Here is a 21,843-nt window from a genome sequence, read left to right on the forward strand (position 1 = left end):
CCCTCTGTCGTCCCCTTTTCCTCCTACCCCCAATCCCTCCCAGCATCAGAGTCTTTTCCAATGAGTCAACTCTTCACATGAGGTGGCCAAAGTACTGGAGTTTCAGCTTTAGCATCATTTCTATAACTGATTCAATTTGCAGTACACCTGAAACTAAATAGCATTGTAAATCAACTATACCAATAAAAAGTTAAAAATACAAAAAAAAAATTAAAAGGCATGTACAAGATATAGAAAACAAACATACAATTACCAGGGAAATGGGTGGGGAGGGGTAAATTAGGAGTTTGGGATTAACAGATACAAACTACTATGTATAAAAGAGAGAAGCAACAAGGATTTACTGTAGAGCACAGGGAACTGTATCCAATATTTTGTAATTACCTATAATGGAAAATAATCTGAAAAGGAATAGATATGTATCTATGTACATGTATGTAACTGAATCACTTTGCAGTACATTTGAAACACTGTATATCAATTATAAATCAAGAAAAAAGTATGGGGTATATTAGAAAGCCATTAGGGAAGCCCCACCCAGACTCTTCCCTATCTCTGCCCTGGGACAAAAGCCTTAAGCTGAAGGAAGAACAGCACAGAACCTCCCATAAAGCAGGGGTACTTGGAGAAGGGGAGGAGGAGTGAGGAGAGAAACATCCTCTACCATGGGGAGGGGCAGAGGTGCTCCCAGAGTACTGGGCTACAAGAAGGGAGACTGTGTAGACAACGCATATTATCACACAGTTATTAAAATATTTACATCAAAATAATAACTAGACCAACATTGATATTTATGAACATTAATAAATACTAATAAGTTTCACAAAATAATTATGTTAAAATAAGAACAAACTGAAACACACTAGCTATCATCCACCTATACATACATCTAAATGTTTAGGAGAAATTTTTCATGTAATATCACACTTACAAAAGTGATTATTATTAACCTAAAGGGAGATTAGATCTTTTGGATGGTCATACATTTTAGCTTTCCTGGTTGTTTTCTTTTCTTTTTCTTTGATAAAATGAGACCATGTATTCAAATATTAGTTGTGCAATTAAAGTGCTGTTTTAAGGCAGCTTCCCTTGGCAACAGGGCTCCGAAATCTGACTTGGCCGACTGACACAATAAAGATGTGTAAATAGTTCTGTGTGTGATTTTTCAACAGGTGCATCATTTAAAGGTAGAATTACTTTTCCCCTCCCTTCCCTTTCTTTGTGATTTCTTCTAATACCCAGCTTCTAAGGAGATGGACGGAGAAGGCAATGGCACCCCACTCCAGTACTCTTGCCTGGAAAATCCCATGGATGGAGGAGCCTGGTAGGCTGCAGTCCATGGGGTCGAAAAGAGTCGGACACGACTGAGCAACTGCACTTTCACTTTTCACTTTCATGCATTGGAGAAGGAAATGGCAACCCACTCCAGTGTTCTTGCCTGGAGAATCCCAGGGACGGGGGAGCCTGGTGGGCTGCCGTCTATGGGGTCACACAGAATCGGACACGACTGAAGCGACTTAGCAGCAGCAGCAGCAGCAAGGAGATGGAGGTAGTGAGTTTAACATAAATACTGGTGCATCCAACATGCCTCAGCTTAATCCTGGGACCAGACAGGGTTCAGTGGATGCTGGGCTGACCAGATGGTTTCCTTGTGAGCATCCCTGGTAGCAACGTGGAGGGTTAATCCAAGTTGCACAGGTATATCTGCTGCTTTATTTTTCTGACAATCTCTTTTTTCCTGCCTGGGTTATTAAAAGTCCTTGTGAAATGCTCCCTTTCCTGCCTGTGGTGTAATGAATCTACCATGCGGAGGGGCAGAGGTGCCCCCAGAGTACCACGGTACAAGAAGAGAAATTGTGTAGACAACGCATATTATCACACAGTTACACACAAGTATCATAAAATATTAAAATATTTTAATATGTGTCAGTCGTCCAAATCAGATTTCAGAGTCCTGATGCCAACTTTCTGGGTTGGCCAAAAAGTTTGTTTGGGTTCTTTCATAAGATGGTATGTCTGAGCCCTCATGGGTGGGCCTTAGTGACACCCAGCAGTGTCTGAGTCCCACTTGGCATCTTGAAGCATCATGCCAACCTGGATCACCAAACTTTGGACCATCAATGACAAAACTAATTCTGAGACAAGAAAGACTATGAATTCATATACTCGCAGTAAGGAAACCCATCCACTGTCAGCTTCCTTTCAGCAGGGGTTCAAAGATCTTAGGAATGAGAATAAATTTTACAGAATAAAAGATGGGAACCCCATGACAGTGTCAGATTGACAAGAGTTCTATAATGTTGGGAAATTCGAACTGGGAGAGACTTCCCAATAGGTCTTTTGCTACATTTGACAATCTTTGGTTGTCTGCCTAGGGGCAAGGGAAAGTGTGGGGCTATTTCAGAAGAGGAAGTCTCTTCAATGTCACAGGCTGGGTTTGGCCAGTCATTTCTGGGAACGTGTGGGGGATCAATCAGGTGCTGTTTACAGTAATGATGCTGAGATGTTGCCTGTCAAGACAAGAAGTTTCCTGGGACTTTTTGTTGTCTAAGAAGAAAAAAGCCCCTCATTCAAAGAACCACAAATTTTCAGGTTTCCACTGCTTGCAGATTTATAATGAGAACCCTCTACACCTGAAGCCATAAATTGCCATGCAGCTATGAGAAAGAGGAGCATATAAGTTCCCTTTTTGTGTAAGGCAGTTTGAATACTACTTGTTCCTGCCTTGCCTCCTCCGGGAAGTCTTCTTTGCTATCTCTGGCCAGCACTGACCCTCCCTGATTATCTTTCCTACCCACAGTCTGTCCATGTACTGTGGTCCTCTCTGATGCCCTGGAGTGAGGCGCTCTCATGTTCAAGTCCTATTTGTCAAACTGGAACACAAACTCCCTCAGATCAAAAGGAACAGGAGGTTGAGAAAGAAGTGTGCTTTGGAGTTGAAATCCTAGCTTGAAAACCTGGCTGATGGGCAAAAGACTACCTTCATGGGCCTGTTTCTTTATCGATGAAATGGGAATGGTAACCATCTACCCCCAGGGGCTGCTGCAGTGGTTTATAGAAATCCCTTCCCCCAGAGTTCTTCAAAGCACTAACTCCCTCTCTCCCTGGAGGGAAGAGTCTCTGTCGTGTGCACACAGCTTCTCCAGAGAGACAGACAGACAGAGTGACCGTGAGAGTAAGAAGAAGAGGGAGAGACAGACAGCACCAGCAGCAAAATTTTCTTAAAGGTCTAGATAGCAGGCATTTATAGATAGCCAATATTTTAGACCAAGAGGCAAAAATCTAGGACATTACATAAGCAGTTATATAACCATTCAAATGCAACCATTTAAAAATGTAGACACGATTCTCAGCTGCAGGCCCTACAAGCAGATGGTGAGGTGGAGCCCAGGGGCCACAGTCAGGCCACCAGGTGTAGAGTGCAGCTAGGGTCTGCAAACTCTCTGGGGCTGAAGCCTGGTGACCCCTGGCTGGATCCTGTCTCCACCCCTAAGCAGCTGTGTGGTCTAGAGTGAGGCATTTTGTCTCTTTGTGCCTCAAATTCCTTATCTGTAAAATGGGGACAGTAATGATAATATCTCCCTCCTAAGATAGTAAATATGTCAATGCATATAAAATGGTTAAAACAGTGTTCTGTGTCCAGGACGTGTTCAATTATTGTTCCCTCCTGAGGTCCAGCATACAGAATGAGAAAGTCAAAGTGTTAGTAGCTCAGTCTTGTCCCACTCTTTGGGACTCCAAGGACTGAGGAGCCCAGGGGGCTACAGTCCATGGAATTCTCCAGGCAAGAATATGGGACTGGGTTGCCATTCCCTTCTCCAGGGGAATCTGTCCAACACAGGGATCAAACCCGGGTCTCCTGCAGTGCAGGCAGATTCTTTACAGTCTGAGCCACCTGGGAAGCCCAGCACACAGAATGGAGCCACTTAATCCTTTTACAGGGTCTTGGGGGATGCTGATGAGTATTAAGAACATCTTTCCTAAAGATCATGTCTGTGCTCAGTTTGCAGATGTTTCCACAAAAAAATCCAGGGCCCAGGGACTCCTTTAATCTCACTACAGGTAGCCTCTGTCCAGGGGCTCCACCTGTGATATCCACAATAAGCAGTCTTGCAGAAAAAGGTAAGAAAGGGCCTCCTGACCTTCCTAAAAGCCACCCGGCTGGCTGGCTGCCTCAGATCACGTGCACAGCAGAATTCCAGGCTCTGGGTGTCAGAACAGACCTGGGCTGGCTCAGATGTTCTGACGATGGCTTCTGCACATAGGACTGCCGCCCCTTCTCCAGAGTCTAGAGGGCAGGGTGGAGCATGCCCATTTCTAACAAGCTCTCCCGAGATCAGGGGATGCTGCTGCTGGTGGTCTGGGACCAGCCTTGAGATCCGTTGCTGTAAGGCATCAAAGCCCACTCTCCAGAAGTTGGTAACACACATCTCGAGGACAGGCTAAAGCTCTTTGAAATGACAGCTTCTACCAAAACCCCACAAGGCTAGCACAGGATCTGATCCCTAAAGAGACTCGGAACCTGTTGCCTTCTCTTCTGTCCCCTGCGACCTCGGGCCAGAGCACCAGCATGTGTGGCTGGATGGCGACCCATCCCCCCATGCAGAGTTAGAGTGATCTCTACACTGGAAACCTCAGTCCAGGACCTCAAAACTGCATCCTTATCCCCGGATCTGTGAACATAACTGCAGGAAGAAACACAATTCAGGCTGCGGGCAGAATGAAGGTTGATAACTGAGCTGACTCTAAGATGGAAAGCTGCTCCTGGGATGTCTTGGTGAGCCCAGTGTCACCACACAGTCCTTACAACTGGCAGGAGAAGGAAGGACAGGAGGGTCAGAATGACGCCTTGGAGATTTCCCTGATGGACCAGTGGATCTGAACTCCTAATGGAGGGGGCCTAGGCAATGGCAACCCACTCCAGTACTCTTGCCTGGAAAATCCCATGGACGGAGGGACCCGGTGGGGTGCAGTCCAGGGGGTCTCTAGGAGTCAGACACGACTGAGCAACTTCACTTTCACTTTTCACTTTCATGCATTGGAGAAGGAAATGGCAACCCACTCCAGTGTTCTTGCCTGGAGAATCCCAGGGACAGGGGAGCCTGGTGGGCTGCTGTCTATGGGGTCGCACAGAGTCGGACACGACTGAAGCGACTTAGCAGCAGCAGCAGCAGGTTCAATCTGTGGTCAGGGAACTAAGATCCCACATACCACAAGTAAGACCTGGTGTGCAGTCAAAGGGATGGATAGATAGGCTGTGTTTAATCGCTAAGCTGTGTCTGACTTTTTTGTGACCCTATAGACTGTAGCCCACTGGGCTCCTCTGTCCATGGGATTTCTCAGGCAAGAATACTGGAGGGGGTTGCCATTTACTCCTCCAGGGGATCTTCTCCACTAGGGATTGAACCCATATCTCCTGCTTGGCAGGAGAGTTCTTTACCACTGAGCCACCTGACTGCTCTCCAAATAAAAAAGTAAAAATTTTTTAAAAAATATAATGCCTCATGAAAAGGACACAACTCATATTTTCTGGCTATGAAGACAGAGGAAGGGTCCACGAGCCAAGAAGTGTGTGCAGCCTCTAGAAGCTGGAAAAGGTGAGAAAACAGGCCTTTCCTTACAGCCTGTAGAAGGAACACAGCCCTGCAGACCCCTTGATGTTAGCCCCATGAGACCCACTATGGACTTCTGACCTCCAGAGCTCTGAGATGATACATCTGTGTTGTTTTAGGCCCACCAACTTGAGGTGACCTGTTACAATAGCCCCAGAAAACTCAGAAGCCTCTGATGGCTCCTCTTTGTGGTTAGAATAAAATCTAAACTTCTCAATACAGCACAGGCTGATATCTGATGTGCCCCCATGTCTATCTGGACTCCCCTGATTTCACCTGCCCAGCTTGCCCTCCACCTGGACCACATCGACCTGCTTATTCCTCCTCAAAGATGTTTGGCTTGTGGTCACCTGTCCCTGTGCGCTCTCCCTTAGATCTGCACAGGGTAGGCTCCTTTTCATTACCTCCAACACAGCTCACTGAGCACCTGCTACACGCCTGACACTGTTCCAGGCACTGGACAAGCCACGGAGAACGAAAGACAGTTCCCACCATCATGGCGGCTACCTTCTGGTGGGAGAAAACAGGATGCATTTAATGCTAGGTGATGCTAGGAAGTCTGGAGAAAAGAAGTGCATCAAGGCAGGAGCTGACCTCATTCCTGCCCAAGTAGCTCTCACCGCATTCCACCCCATTTGACTGTCTTCCTAGTTCTTCTTCTTATTCCCTCCAAAGTGATGCTCATTTATTTGTTGGTTTCTTCATGGCAAATAGATGGGCAAACAGTGGCTGACTTTATTTTTCTGGGCTCCAAAATTGCTGTGGATGGTGATTGCAGCCATGAAATTAAAAGACGCTTACTCCTTGGAAGGAAAGTTATGACCAACCTAGATAGCATATTCAAAAGCAACAAAGTCAAGGCTATGGTTTTTTCCAGTAGTCATGTATGGATGTGAGAGTTGGACTATAAAGAAAGCCAAGTGCAGAAGAATTGATGCTTTTGAACTGTGGTGTTGGAGAAGACTCTTGAGAGTCCCTTGGACTGCAAGGAGATCCAACCAGTCCATCCTAAAGAAGATCAGTCCTGGGTGTTCTTTGGAAGGAGTGATGCTAAAGCTGAAACTCCAGTACTTTGGCCACCTGATGTGAAGAGCTGACTCATTTGAAAAGACCCTGATGCTGGGAAAGATTGAGGGCAGGAGGAGAAAGGGACAACAGAAAATGAGATGGTTGGATGGCATCACTGACTCAGTGGACATGGGTTTGGGTGGACTCCGGGAGTTGGTGATGGACAGGGAGGCCTGGAGTGCTGCGGTTCATGGGGTCACAAAGAGTCGGACACGACTGAGCGACTGAACTGAACTGAACTTGCTAAGTGTGTCTCCTTTCTCACTAGACAAGAAAACACATAAAAGAGAGACTTTATCTTCTCTCTCCCCAGCATTTGGGCCATATCAACCATGGGAGCATTCAGTAAATACTTACTGAATGAATGAACGGGTGAGTGCCCTGGGAGCCACAGGTGGCCAGTGCCTGACTGCCATCAACTAATTCCCCTGTCCTGCCAACATCTCTGATCTTGGTCCCCCCCCAGGACTCTCATGGCATGTGCAGGTAGCCAAAGAGCCTGACAAAATCCACTGTGTCCCCCTCCTTCTGGCTGCCAACACTGACTTTTTTTTTTAGAGCTGCCTCCTGTGATTTCAGTATCTGGTATGTGTTTAGGCAGCTGCCACTGTTTTCCTCAAGCTACGTGTGAAGCCAACAGTCTGTTAAAAAGTAGAAACAAGATCCTCCCAGTTATGGCTTCAAAACCAGGGTGACTGAAACAAACAACAGAAAACATACATGGGGGACGCGCCGTCTCAGCTGCGGGGAGTACACCGGCTTGAGCTACTTGGAGGATGATTAAACCTCCTTCCTGGGGCAGCCCACAAAGCAGCCTTGCTGGCAGTAATAATGAGGCAAGCAGGATGTCCGGACCTTGGCTGTCTTATCGGCAGCATATGCTTCAGAGATGCTGGTTGGAGCCAAGGAGCTCAGACCCAGAGGGACCCTCTCCAGAGGCACAGGGGGCCCTGCTGGTCCTCAGACAAGTGTACTGCAGAGTACAATGTTTAAAAGAAAGACAGGGAGGGCTGGAGGGAGCAAGCAAGGGCGTGAGACAAGGAAAGAGGGAGGAAAGATTACGAAAGGAAGGAGAACTGAGTTGCCAGTTCTTTGAAATTAGAGGTCATACATAAAAATGTAGATTTTTTTTTAATTTGGTTTGAAAAATTAGAATTTGGGGCCACACCAGGCTGGTCTGCCTGCCTGGCAGCTGTTGGCTGGAGCAAAGAAGGAGTTGCCTTCCTGGGTGTCTAAGTCACCAAGATGCCAACCTGGCTGGCCCCTGCATCTCTGGCTTGGCCAACCCAGCCTCAGCCCACCCATTCCAGAGGAGAAAAGCTAATCCTGGCCTCTCTCCCACCCAAATAGGTCCTGGACACAGATGCTTTGCCTCAGCCTAGACTCTTAGAAGTGGAGGGGGCTTCCGATGTTCTAGAGGACTTGGCATCCTCTCCAAAGTCCCAGGACCCACATGGAAGCTGAGTGGTCACAGGCGCAGGGGACACGTCTAAGTGTAGCGACCAGGGGATGCACTCTAGGGGAGCCCAGGAGGAGGTCTGTGGACACTTGCAGGCCAGAGGACAGCAAAGAGTCCAGCCGTCCATCCATTCCTGTCCTCCAGCTCTGCAGCAACCAGCCTCTGGAGGCCCCCAGTGCTCTCCCTGCAGCGCTAGGTATCTCTCCGGAATTTTTCATTGTAACGAGTGAAAAGCTATTTGGCACTTTAGAATTACTAGAGGCATGCACAAAAGAACTCAGAAAACTCAAATGTTAAGTGGTAAATGCCTGGGTTTGTTGGCTGTAGTTTAAGGAACATGTTTCCCTGAGCTGAGTGATGCTAGGTGCTTGGTTTGCCTAAGTGCCCACATTTTCTCGTGCAGGGACCCCATGTGTGGAATGACAGTGGAGTCAAAGTTCAAGACTGAGTCACTCCTGCCAGGGGGTCTCTTTCAGGGGCTACCTCTCCATAAGACTATGTATGTTTAGAGACATTCTTGGCTTTGGAGGGGACCCAAGGGAGAGTCCCCCTCTTCAGCCAAAAGGCAAGTATTGGCCTCCTGGCAGTGGAGGAGATAACTGGTTAAAGGCTGGTCAAAGAAAGAACTGTGGCTTGACCTGGAGAGCTGTCCAGATGAGACAGAACTGAGTTCTGGAAGCCACACCTGGGAAGGTGGGACAGAATCTAAGTGAATGGCCGATTAAAGCCTATCTGGTTAACAACGAGCCTTTTAGGGTTCTGACTTCAGGCTCCACTAAGTAAAATGCCCATGAAATAGTTGAGGAATAACACACAGCACCCAGGGCTGGAAAGGAGTGGTCCCACCATCTACAGTCCAGCCAGCCAGGGTCAAGCCCTTCCAGACCTGAGCGTTGCAGGTCATTCAGCAGGAGGTCGGCAGTCCTAGCTCAGAATAGGAGGCAGGCTGTGAAGACACCAGCCAGCCTCACCCATGTTCAAACCTTCCCACCTACTCCCATTCTCTGCTGTGAATCAAGCTGCAGATCAGATTTCCTTCTCAAGCTGTTTTGGGTGTATTGCATTTTATGTCATGGAGATGCTAGGAAGGATGAGTGCAAGCTTAGTCACTAAGTCATGTCTGACTTTTTGGGGACCCCATGGACTCTAGCCCACCAGGCTCCTCTGTCCATGGGATTTTCCAGGCAAGAATACTGGAGTGGGTTGTCAGGAAGGATAGCAATGCACAAGAGAGGTTCTTACAGCTCCTCTCTGGCTCTGCAACTTCATGGACCTTTTCTTGTTTCCTAACTTCCAATTCTCTCATGATAGTGAGTGATCTAAAAGGCGCCAAAGTGCCCCGATGTTCACTGCAGCACTGTTTACAACAGCCAGGACATGGAAGCAACCTAAATGTCCATCAACGAAGAATGGATAAAGAATATATGGTACATATATACAATAGAATATCACACAGCCATAAAAAGGAACAAAGTTGGGTCACTTGTAGAGATGTGGATGGACCTAGAGTCTGTCATACAGAGTGAAGGAAGTCAGAAAGAGAAGAACAAATATTGTATATTAATGCATATGGCAACCCACTCCAGTACTCTTGCCTGGAAAATCCCATGGATGGAGGAGCCTGGTGGGCTGTAGTCCATGGGGTCACTAAGAGTCAGACACGACTGAGCATCTTCACTTTGACTTTCACTTTCATGCATTGGAGAAGGAAATGGCAACCCACTCCAGTGTTCTTGCCTGGAGAACCTCAGGGACGGGGAAGCCTCATGGGCTGCCGTCTATGGGGTCGCACAGAGTTGGACACGACTGAAGCGATTTAGCAGTAGCAGCAGCAGCATATGTATATAACCTGAAAAAAGTGGTATAGACAATCTTATTTACAAAGCAGAAATAGAGACACAGACATAGAGAACAAACATATAGACACCAAAGCGGAAAGGGGCGGTGGGATGATTTGGAAATTGGGATTGACATACATGTACTATTAACACTATGTACAAAGTTGGTAACTAATGAGAAGCGACTGTAGAGCACAGGGAGCTCTACTCAGTGCTTTGTGGTGACCTAAATGGGCATGCGTGTGTGCGTGTGCACGTGTGTGTGTGTGTGTGTGTGCTCAGTCATTTCCAACTCTTTGCAATCCCTATAACAGGAAGGAGATTCAAAAAGAAGGGGATATATGTATACATATAACTGAATCACTTTGCTGTACAGCAGAAACTGACACTATTGTAAAGCAACTATATTTCAATAAAACATTAAAAAAATAAAAGGTTCTGAAGTGAATCTTTAAATGTATCCTGCATAAAACGGAGTTGTGATTTTGTACGTATTATAAACAGCATATGGCCTGGCTATGCTTATAGTGGTGCTGACTTTAACTGAACAAGAACAAAATTCCAGGGGGAAATAAAAATCGGATGATGGCTGATCATGCATCAGGAATTGGTATTTGTGTTTCTAAGGTTTTGATAATACCTCTAGGATTATAAGTGATCGTGAAATGGTTAATCCTCCCAGAATTATCGAAATGGGCAGGAGAGGTCAAGAGGTACAAACTCAAAGTTAAATAAGAACTGAAGGTATAATGTACAGCGTGGTGACTATAGTTAATATAATGTGTTGTATATTTGAAAGTTACTAAGAGTATAGATCTTCAAAGTTCTCACTACAAGAAAAAAAATTTTGTAACTATGTGTGGTGGTGGATGTTAACTAGACTTAGTGCGGTCATCATTTCACAATACACAAATATTGAATCATCATGCTATATCTTAGAAATGAATATAAGTTTATAAGTCAATTACTTTTCAATTACAAAAAAAAAAAAACTCTTAGGTCTTGTTATCTCCATTTTACAGGTGGGAACAGTGAGGCTGAGAGGTTAATTAACATTTTAGCTATATAGGATTCCAAACTGAGATCCACCCAAATTCCATACCTAAGCCCTTTTTATGATATTCTGCTACCTGCAACTGTAAAAACTTGAAGAAGCAGCCCTTAAGGGGTCTCAGATATTTCCAGAAAAAGTGAGAAAAATCAAGATGGCGGGCTGTGTCCTGCTTCTGGCCTGTCTGTGCAGCCTCTGGAGACATGAATAGCTTAGGTGATTGTAAAGGTATTAGGTGCTGGATGGGGTCATCTTCTAGTTGGCAGGGTGGTTACTGGGGGTTCCATTCACATGGCATTCGGCGTTAGGCTGGTTAAGTATCAGTTGTGTGTGTCAGAGAAGGGGGGGGCGGTTGATAGTCATCACGAGAGAGTGGAGGAAGATGAAGGCGCCTCACCTGTCTCTGGTGCCACCACCGTGAAGGAGTGGGGGTGGAGTGAATACCCACCTACTCAGTGAGGCCTGATCAGACGTACCCAGAAGTCTCTAGAAATACAGGGAAAAGTCAGAACTGCACAAGATGAACTCAGAAGAAGAAAGACCTCCCTCTTTACTCCGTGATTTCAGGAGATCCTGGGGGAGCTCCTGTAACAAGGAATCCTGACTCATGTCCCCCACACGGGGCCCTCACGGAAGTGATGGGAAGGCCATCAGATGCTGGGCCCCAGGCTCACCCTGGGGAGTCACAGAAACTTTAGTGTCTGATCTCTGACACTGGAGATGAGGGTGCCTCCGCTAACCACTGAAAGGGGTCCTTAAAAGCTCTTAAGCCCTCTTCCCGTGAAGGTGAAAGTCGCTCAGTTGTGTCCAACTCTCTGTGACCCCTATATAGTTCATGGAATTCTACAGGCCAGAATACTGGAGTGGGTAGTCGTTCCCTTCTCCAAGGGATGTGCCCAACCCAGGGATCGAACCCAGGTCTCCCACATTGCAGGAGGATTCTTTATCAGCTGAGCCATCACGGAAGCCCAAGAATACTAGGTGGGTAGTCTATCCCTTCTCCAGGGGATCTTCCCAGAAATTGATCCCAGGTCTCCTGGGATTCTAAAGGCAGATTCTTTACCATGTGAACTACAAGGGAAGCCCCCTCTTCCCATGATGGAAACCAAATAGCACAAGTCCTGCAGACACAATCACCAATACAGGTTCCTCGGGGACCCACCCAGACCACATCACAGCACTGCCTGTCCCCACCAGGGTCTACAGAAGGGGTGTCTGTTCCATCTCCTCTCCCACTCACAACCAGGGCCCAGGTCCAGCACCTAAAACCAATGACTTGAGTTAATCAACTCACGATTTAGTCTCTAAACTGTTTCCTTCATCTTCCAAGAAGGAAAAGGCCAGACTTCAGTCCCTGAGATAATAATAATTTAGGTCATTCATCCTATTTTTCCTTTGTTCCCTTTTCTAGAACCTGATCGCCTCCTTTTGTGTTGTTAGTTTAAAAAAAAAATTTTTTTTTCTTTCTTTTTTTTTAACTGATCAGCTTAGCGAAAATCCCCGCCTTGGTATTAGCGATGGGGGCCACAGTAGCTAAACAGATGCTTGTTCTCTTAATAGTGTAAAATGCAGAGTTACTTAGATAATCCCTAAGCATTCCAACATGGAGGCATTTCTCAGTGAAAAGCGTGTGTTTGCAGCACCAGGGTTCCTGAAAGCAGAGTTGAACTTTGTGAGCTGTTGGAAAAGCAAAGTGGTTTAAGTTTTCTCATCCCCAAGCTTCAGACTCCTTGTGTTAATTGCATCTTTATGGGAAAGTATTTGCCTGGAAAAACTCATTCAAGTAGCATCTAAAAACACTGATGGTCCCCTGCCTGCAAAGACAAGGCCATGGGAGGGAGAAATAGAAATCCCTGGGGGCGGAGAGAGAAATTTAGGAATGATAAAATGATTAGGAAACCAGAGGGACTTTGTGTCACTAATCTGACCTGCCTTTATCCTGCCCTGAATCCAGGGACCCACAGGGGTTCCCAGTGGGGTGGCCAGAGGCTGAACACCATGGGAACTGGCTCAAGCATCCATCAAGCTGGATGGGTGGAGCAAGTGCCCCGTGAGCCCTACCAGGGCCCAAGTCAGGTTTCTGTGTTGTGTCTGTTTCACTGCTTATGAAAACACATGGGCAGATGGCATTGTGCATGCTAAAAGTGCGCCTACTCCATGATCCGCTTCTAAGTTTCTGCCCTAGAGAAAGACATGCACATGTGCACATGCATACACACTGAGACAAATGCACAGGATGTGTGTGTGTGTGGTGTGTGTGTGTGTGTGTGTGTGTGTGTGTGCTTCCCCTGTGGCTCAGCTGGTAAAGAATCCGCCTGCCACGCGGGAGACCTGGGTTTGATCCCTGGGTTGGGAAGATCCCCTGGAGAAGGGAAAGGCTACCCACTCCAGTATTCTGGCCTGGAGAATTCCATGGACTGTAAAGTCCATGGGGTCGCAAAGAGTCGGACATGACTAAGCGACTTTCACTTTATATATATATATGTGTGTGTATGTATGGTTAGCAAAAAGTTCACTTGACATTTTCCATAACATCTTACACAAAAGTGCAAGTGAAATCTTTGCTCAATCCAATACCTACATATATACTTTTACACACATATATAGATATATACATAGATAGATATATATATACATTCACACTTACTGACACATACATATACACACATATGCACAGTAACACACATACACACAGATAAACACACACACACATATATACATATACACACATATATATACACATAAATACATAGCACACTCAACATTCAGAAAACGAAGATCATGGCATCTGGTCCCATCACTTCATGGCAAATAGATGGGGAAACAACGGAAACAGTGAGAGACTTTATTTTGGGGGCTCAAAAATCACTGCAGATAGTGACTGCAGCCATGAAATTAAAAGAAGCTTGCTCCTTGGAAGAAAAGCTATGACCAACCTAGACAGCATATTAAAAAGCAGAGACGTTACTTTGCCAACAAAGATCCATCTAGTCAAAGCTATGGTTTTTCCAGTAGTCACGTATGGATGTGAGAGGTGGACTATAAAGAAAGCTGAGTGCCGAAGAATTGATGCTTTTGAACTGTGGTGTTGCAGAAGATTCTTGAGAGTCCCTTGTATGGCAAAGAGATCAAACCAGTCAATCCTAAAGGAAATCAGACCTGAATATTCATTGGAAGGATTGATGCTGAAGCTGAAGCTCCAATACTTTGGCCACCTGATGCGAAGAACTGACTCATTGGAAAAGACCCTGAGGCTGGGAAAGATTGAAGGCGGAAGGAGAAGGGGATGATGACACAGGGTGAGATGGTGGATGGCATCACCTACTCGATGGACATGAGTTTGAGCAAGCTCCGGGAGTTGATGGACATGGAAGCCTGGCATGCTTCAGTCCATGGGGTCACAAAGAGTCCGACATGACTGAGCAACTGAACTGACCTGAACTAATGTGTGTGCATACATGTGTATGTATGCATATGTTCTGAAAGTGTGTGAATGTTTGCTATGTTCAGTTCAGTTCAGTCCCTCAGTCGTGTCTTGACTCTTTGCAACCCCCTGGACTGCAGCACGCCAGGCCTCCCTGTCCATCACCAGCTCCTGGAGCTTGCTCAAACTCATGTCCGTCGAGTAGGTGATGCCATCCAACCATCTCACCCTGTGTCATCCCCTTCTCCTCCCATCTTCAATCTTTCCCAGCATCAGGGTCTTTTCCAACGAGTCAGTTCTTCGCATCAGGTGGCCAAAGTGTTGGAGTTTCCGTTTCAGCATCAGTCCTTCCAATGAATATTCAGGACTGATTTCCTTTAGGATGGACTGCTTGGATCTCCTTGCAGTCCAATGCAGACATATACACAAATACAAATACATAAACATATATATTCATACACTTATACACACAAATGTACATATACATGCATAGATACACACATGCCACACACACCAGCAGAAATGTGCCATGAGGTTCACTCTCACATGCTTTAGTAGAAAATTAGAAACGGCTTCATATCAACAGGAGCAAGATGGCTAAAATATAATTTTTTATGCAAAGAAATACCGTAGGTTAGTTAAAAGGAAGAACCTAGAAACAGGAATGGTGGCGTACTGGTGATTGTTAAAGCTGAAGGATGAATTCATGGGAATTCATTATATGATTCTCTCTTTTTTGTATATGTTTGAAAACTTCCCATAGTCAAATGTTAACTTGAAAAGAAATAAAAAGAATGACTTGGGTCTTTGCTTTCTGTCCAGTACAGTAGCTACCAGCCAGCCACATGTAGCTACTGAAATTTATATTTGCCAAAATTAGATAAAATTAAAAATTCATTTCCCCTTGCCATATTGCCAGCACTCAGTGGTCATATCCACTATTGTAGCAGTTCCGATGGCCACCATATTAAAAAATATCTTGAGTTTAAAGAATAACGAAAAATGGTGTGTACCGTACCGTGGCTTTTGTGTACGTTTTCAAAACTCAGAAAATCACACTGCATTTTCTCATGGGCATGGATCTGTGGAGGTGCAAAGTGTGAAGGGGGTCTGGGGTTCACGACAAGCTCAAAACAGTGGATTCCTTTGCCCAAGTAGAGGCTGCTTGCCATATCCCGGAGTGGCAGCAGGTTGCTAAGCAACGGGCAACTAGCTTAGCCATCATGGTATTAACGCATTATTTGTGTTCCTAAAAACAAAGTTAAAAATGAATACGGAAGACAAGAAAAGATGTGTCTGAGTGTGTGTGTGAGGGGGTTGCGGTGGGGGGGGCTCCCTTAGGACGTGGACATAAAAGAAACTGGAGGACCTGACCGTATCAGGACAGTTCCCTCTTTGCGGCCACCCCCCCACCCCCACCCCACTCCCCCACCCAACGACAGGTGCCCTTGCCTTGTACAAAGTGGTGATTCCATCACTTTTCACTGCTTTCCAAAGGCAAGGGAAGTTTCTGAGAAGTGCTCTCTTTGAGCCACTGAAGTTTGTGTCTTGCCCCTGGCGCTCTTTCAAGCTGACAGATGTCATCTCCTTCTGAGATGCTCTTTGTGTCTGTCCTGGTATTAAGCCCCCTCCAGCCTCCCAGCTGGGAAAGCTCCTTCTCCGATCTGTCTCTGCTGAGCCTGCCCTGTGATTCCAGCCTGCGATGGGGGTCTTCAAAACGGACTACACGGGAACTCAATTTAATAAAGAGTGAATACATGTATATGTGTAACTGACTCGCTTTGCTGCATACCAGAAGCTATTGATAGGGTTTCTTCCATAGCTCAGAGGGTAAAGTAGCTGACTGCAATGCAGGAGATGGATGTGGGTTCAGTCCCTGGGTCTGGAAGATCCCCTGGAAGAGGAAATGGCAACCCACCCCAGTATTTTTGCAGAAACCATTGATAACACAACGTTGAAAATCAAATATACTCCAATTAAAAAATGATTTAAAAAATGCAAGGGGCTTCCCTGGTGGCTACCTGGTGAAGAATCCACCTGCCAGTGCAGGAGACAGGGATTTGATCCCCGGTCTGGGACGATCCCACATGCTGCAGAGCAGTGAAGCCTGTGCCACAACTAATGAGGCCGTGCTCTAGAGCACCATTTCCAGCCCACATGCCCTAGAGCCTGTGCTCCACAACAAGAGAAGCCACCTCGGTGTGAAGCTAGCACACTGCAACCAGAGAGCAGCACTTCTAGCCACAACTAGAGAAAAGTCTGTGCAGCAACTTAAACCCAGCCAAAAATAAATAAAAAAAATTTTTTTAATGTAGGTACTTCTCTGATGGTCCAGTGGCTAAGACGTTGTGCTCCCAAGGCAGGGGACGCGGGTTCCATCCCTGGTCAGGGAACTAGATCCCACACGCTGCAGCTAAAGATCCTGCATGCCACAACTAAGACTTGGCATAGCCAAATAAATAGAATTTTTTAAAAGTGTAGTATAGTCATAAAATGAAATACCAGTCTGTCATGAATGAAGTTCTGAAACATGCTCCAACATGGATGAACCTTGAGAACATTTCGCTGCATGAAAAAGTATATCACAAAAGACCTCATTCTATTCATATTAAATGTCCAAAACAGGGAAATCTAAATATTTAGAAAATAGAGTAGTGGTGGCTTAGGGCTGGGAGATGGGGAATAGGGGGTGAAAATAAAGGTTAATAGGCAATTCTTTGAGGTGATACAAATATTCTAAAATCGACTGTGGTGATGTTGCACATATACTAAAAACCATGGAGTTAGACACTTTAACTAGCTGAACAGCATGGTATGCAGATGCACCTCGATAAAGTAGTAAATAAATGGAATTGGAAAATTTTTTTTAAAAAGCAGCATTTCCCAGGCAGGAGACCCTAGAAGTTACTCTCTGGAAGGGCTGAAAGTGGGTAGACTTCCTTTCTCACAACTACAAGTCCGCTGTTGTGACTGTAAGCCCTTTCACAAAAGAGCACTCGCAACAAACCAGCTGGGGCTGTTTCTCTGCAGTGACTCAGGTGACCCCCGCACCCCCCCCTCCATCCTGAGAGCATGTGTTCAGCATCATCCGTTTTACTTTTCTTCGAAATTTCTGACTCTATGGGCTGGAGGAGAAGGCAAAACCAGGTAGGGCTGGTGGAACTCTTCAACCTGGCTGCACTGGACACGCAGCCCGCCTCCTGACTCACAGATTCCATATTCCTGAGTGCCCCCACTCACTGAAGTTCATTTGCAGAATCAAAATCAACAATCGAGGTGCTTTCACAATCATTTGCAGACAAGACCAAGTGGAGAAAACTTTGAATTCTCAGGTTCCCAGCTGAATTCTGAACTGATGCTTTGCCTTCTGTTTTAGTTCTCAGACTGAACTTAAACAATTGTTCTTTCACGGTCAACTTAACGTTATGGTTTTTCAACTTTTCGTCCTTTATGTTGCTACTTCCGCTGTTTAAAATGACAGGGGATTTTCTTGTGGTCCAGTGGCTAGGACTCTGTGCTCCCAATGCAGGGGGCCAGGGTTCGATCCCTGATCAGGGAACTAGATCCCACATGCTGCAACTAAAGACTCCACGTGCTATAGCAAAGATCAAGGATCCCATATGCTGCAGCTGAGACTGATGTAGCCAAATAAATAAAAAAATATACATGTTTTTAAAAGGCATACTGCTGAAGTGCTGGCTAGCGTTACCAAGTGCGAGAAGGCTGTGACGCACCTTATAGGGAAAACACGCATGTTAGATACACTTTATTCAAGCATGAGTTATGATGCTGTTGGCTCTGAGTTCCATGTCAATAAATTCGCAATATATATTAAATCAGGTGTCTTGAAACAGAAACACATGTCAAATCAGGTTATATATTGATCGGTTGACTAAGATGCTGTGACCAGAGGCTCACAGGAACCTGACCCCATAGTGTTTCCTTCCAGCAGTGGATAGCATTCACTAATTCAGTGTTCACGGCCACTTTCAAGAACAGACCACTGTGAATAACAAGAATGATGAGTATTGACTGTATTTCTCACTGTATCTCTGCCTTGGAAAAGAGAAACTGAAATAACACATTTTGCTACCATAGTATTTAAAACCTTGTGGCCTGTTTCTGATTGTGAATGAATGATACACAGAGCATTATGAATCTTGTGTGGAAGAAATAGTTCAAGAAATGGGAGAGGAAAAGGAAGGGAAACTCACATTTACATAAAATCTGCTATAACACTTGATAGAGATTCTCTAAATATGCCTTGTTTTTTGTTTGTCTGTTTTGCTTTGTTTTGGCTGAGCTGGGTCTTTGTTGAGGTGAGCACAATTAGTTACCCTGTAGCAGGTGGGATCTTAGTTCTCCAACCTGGGATTGAATCCTCATCCCCTTGATTGGAAGTCAGATTCCTAACCACTGGACCACCAGGGAAGTCCCCAAGGATTCTCTGATTTTGAAGCCAAGCAGATCCTTCCTAGGAACAGACCTCACCTCCCCCTCTCCCTATCCTATGTCCCCAGACTCTTGACTCTTGTTTGTAGAAAAGCTTTAGCCCTCTAGGCCTTCCCCTAGCTCCTAAAGTTAAAAAATAATTAAAATTTAAAAAAATTAATTTAAAAAAAATTTTTAAAAAGAGGAAATATAATCAGAGAAATGAGAAAATGTTTCATAAACAAAGGAAAACTGTCAAGCAAAACAAAATAATATTAGTTTAGCTATTCAACAAAGTCAGGAACTTTTAGTTCCCCCTCAAGAGCTATGGATAATATCCTGAGCCATACTTCTGAGTTGTTTTACAGATACCGAAACTCCCACCAGGTAGAGGAAGTTGACCGCATGCTGACCATCAGCACACAGACCTCAGACAGTTAGAATCACAAGGTTGATGAATGAGATTCCTGAAAAAGCACTCTGTTATGTCATCACCAACCAATCAGAGAATTATGCACGAGCTGACCATTCACCCTGTGACCCACTCCCTCACTCCTAATGTTACCTTTAAAAACTTACTACAAGCCATCCAAGAGTTTAGATCTTCTGAGCATGAGTTGCCCGTTCTCCTTGCTTGGTGTCTGCAATAAACACTGTACTTCCCTCCATTGAAACCCAGTGTCAGTAGGTTGGCTTTGCTGTGCAACAGAAGAGCGGACCCATGTTTGATTTAGTAACAATTTAATTCACACCCCCATCTCATGAGACGGTCCCCAGGCAGTCTCACCCTTCAGACCTGCCTTCCATGCTTAGTGGAAGCAACTACTGGGTGCCAAGCATTGCTCTAGACACCAAGGTTATAACAGTGAACAAAACAACAAAAAATCTGCCTTTCTGGAGCTTCCTTTGTGTTGGGAGAACAGGATAATAAGCTAATAAATAAATACTACAGGTAGCAGTTAAGAATTTGATAAATGCTATGGAGTATGATAAGGACTGTCAGAAGGACAGGAAGTTGGTATAATCTTGATAGGATGATCAGAGAAGATCTCATGGAGAAAAAGATTTGAAGGAAGGAGATTTCACAGATAAGGAAACTGAGGTCTGCTGAGATTAAGTTCCTGGGGTCATCCGAGGCAGGGCTGTGATAGCATGAGCACTTCGCAGGCTGGCTGACTTTCTATTCCTGCCTGTCGTGATACACCACACCAGTTCTCAGCACAGTGGACACTCTTGGTGTGTAAGTATGGGGCAGAGCTCTACTCTGACCCCATTAGACTATACTGCCCTTTGTAGGTTGTACAGTGGGTTGAATGGTAGCCCCCCCCCAAAATATGTCTACTTCCAAACCCCATACCTTGTGATCATGACTTTATTGCCTTAGAAAAGGGGTCTTTGCAGGTGGGATCTAGTTAAGGGTTTTGTGACAAGACCATCTGGATTTAGGGTAGACTCTCATTTTTTTTTAAAACAAATTTTAGATATTTAATAAAAAGTTTTATGGAAATATTCAGATACCATAAAAATTAGTCCCTTTTAAATTATATGATTCAGTGTTGTGTACTATATTTACAGAGTTGTGCAGTCATCAATATTATTTTTAGAACATTTTTATCACCCCAAAATGAAACTGCATATTCATGAACAATCACTCACCATTTCCCCATTCTCCTTGAGCCCTAGATAACCACTAATCCACACACTGTCTCTATAGATTACATTTCTAAATTCCTTTAACCCAATGATAATATCCTTTTAAGAGACAGAAGAGAAGACTCAGAGATAGGAGGGACAAGAAGACAGAGGCAGAGATGGGAGTGGTATGGTCACAAGTCAAGGAATGCCAGAAGCTACCAGAAGTTGGATGGGGTAAGAAGGATCCTCTCCTAGAGTTTCCAGAGAAAAGAGGGTTTAGATTTCTGGCCTCCAGAACAGTAAGAGAATAACTGTCTGTGGTTTTAACCCACCCAGTTTATGGTCATGCGTTAGAGGAGTCTTCCAAAACTCACATAGGTTGTAAAAAGCCTCATAAAGAAAAACCAGTTGAAACCACTCTAACTGTGTGAGCTGGCTGATCAAAGCAGATAAGAGTCAGACACAGAGGCTGTTGCTCAGCTAGTCTGTATAAACATCACCCAGGAAATCCATCTCTTTTTCTCCCCACCACCTACCCTTCAACCCACATCTTCCCTTTCCTCAACCATCAAGATCCTGACCCCGTATGAAGATAGGGTACATGCATAGCATGTGATACACAGCTCCAAGGAGCAACACAGCCCAGCAGCTCTCACATTTCCCATGGTCCAGAGCAGATGGAAATGGAGTCACTGTGTCTCATATGAGCACTGGTCCTCATCCTACTCGTGAATCTGGAGAAATTAGCATCTCTATGACAACTCCTTTCACCAGCAGTGATGACTTAGGGAGAGAGATGCCTTAATAACATCAGATAGCGCTTTGATGAGGGCATCCTTGAAACTGTGTTCTTCTGTCAAAAATTGAGTGACATGAAGTATATTTGTTTTATGAAATCTTGATCTTGTCTCTGGGTAACAAAGGTGTAAATGAACAGATGTACCTAATGCTTTTTTCTAAGATTTTTTTATGTGGACCATTTTTTAAGTCTTTTGAATCTGTTAAAATATTGCCTCTGTTTTATATTAGCTCCTCGATCAGACATCAAACCTACATGCCCTGCACTGGAAGGCAAAGTCTTGACCACTGAACTGCCAGGGAAGTGCTTACATAATGCTTTTTTATTTTAAAAATTCTGTTGTCTTTTCAAATCTCCAAGGTTTTTTTTTGTTTTTTTGTTTTTTTTTTAATGGGTATAGTAACAACTCTAAAAGCCTGGTTAAACAGCTTAGATTCCTGGATCCATGCTGAAGGCATTCATGCCTTGCAAGTCCAGCTGGATCTCACATAAGCACAGATAACTCATCCATGGAAATGATGCGGGC

The sequence above is a fragment of the Bison bison genome, unplaced genomic scaffold (genome assembly GCF_000754665.1).
Source record: "Bison bison bison isolate TAMUID 2011002044 unplaced genomic scaffold, Bison_UMD1.0 scf7180017864160, whole genome shotgun sequence".
Taxonomy (NCBI): Eukaryota; Metazoa; Chordata; class Mammalia; order Artiodactyla; family Bovidae; genus Bison; species Bison bison.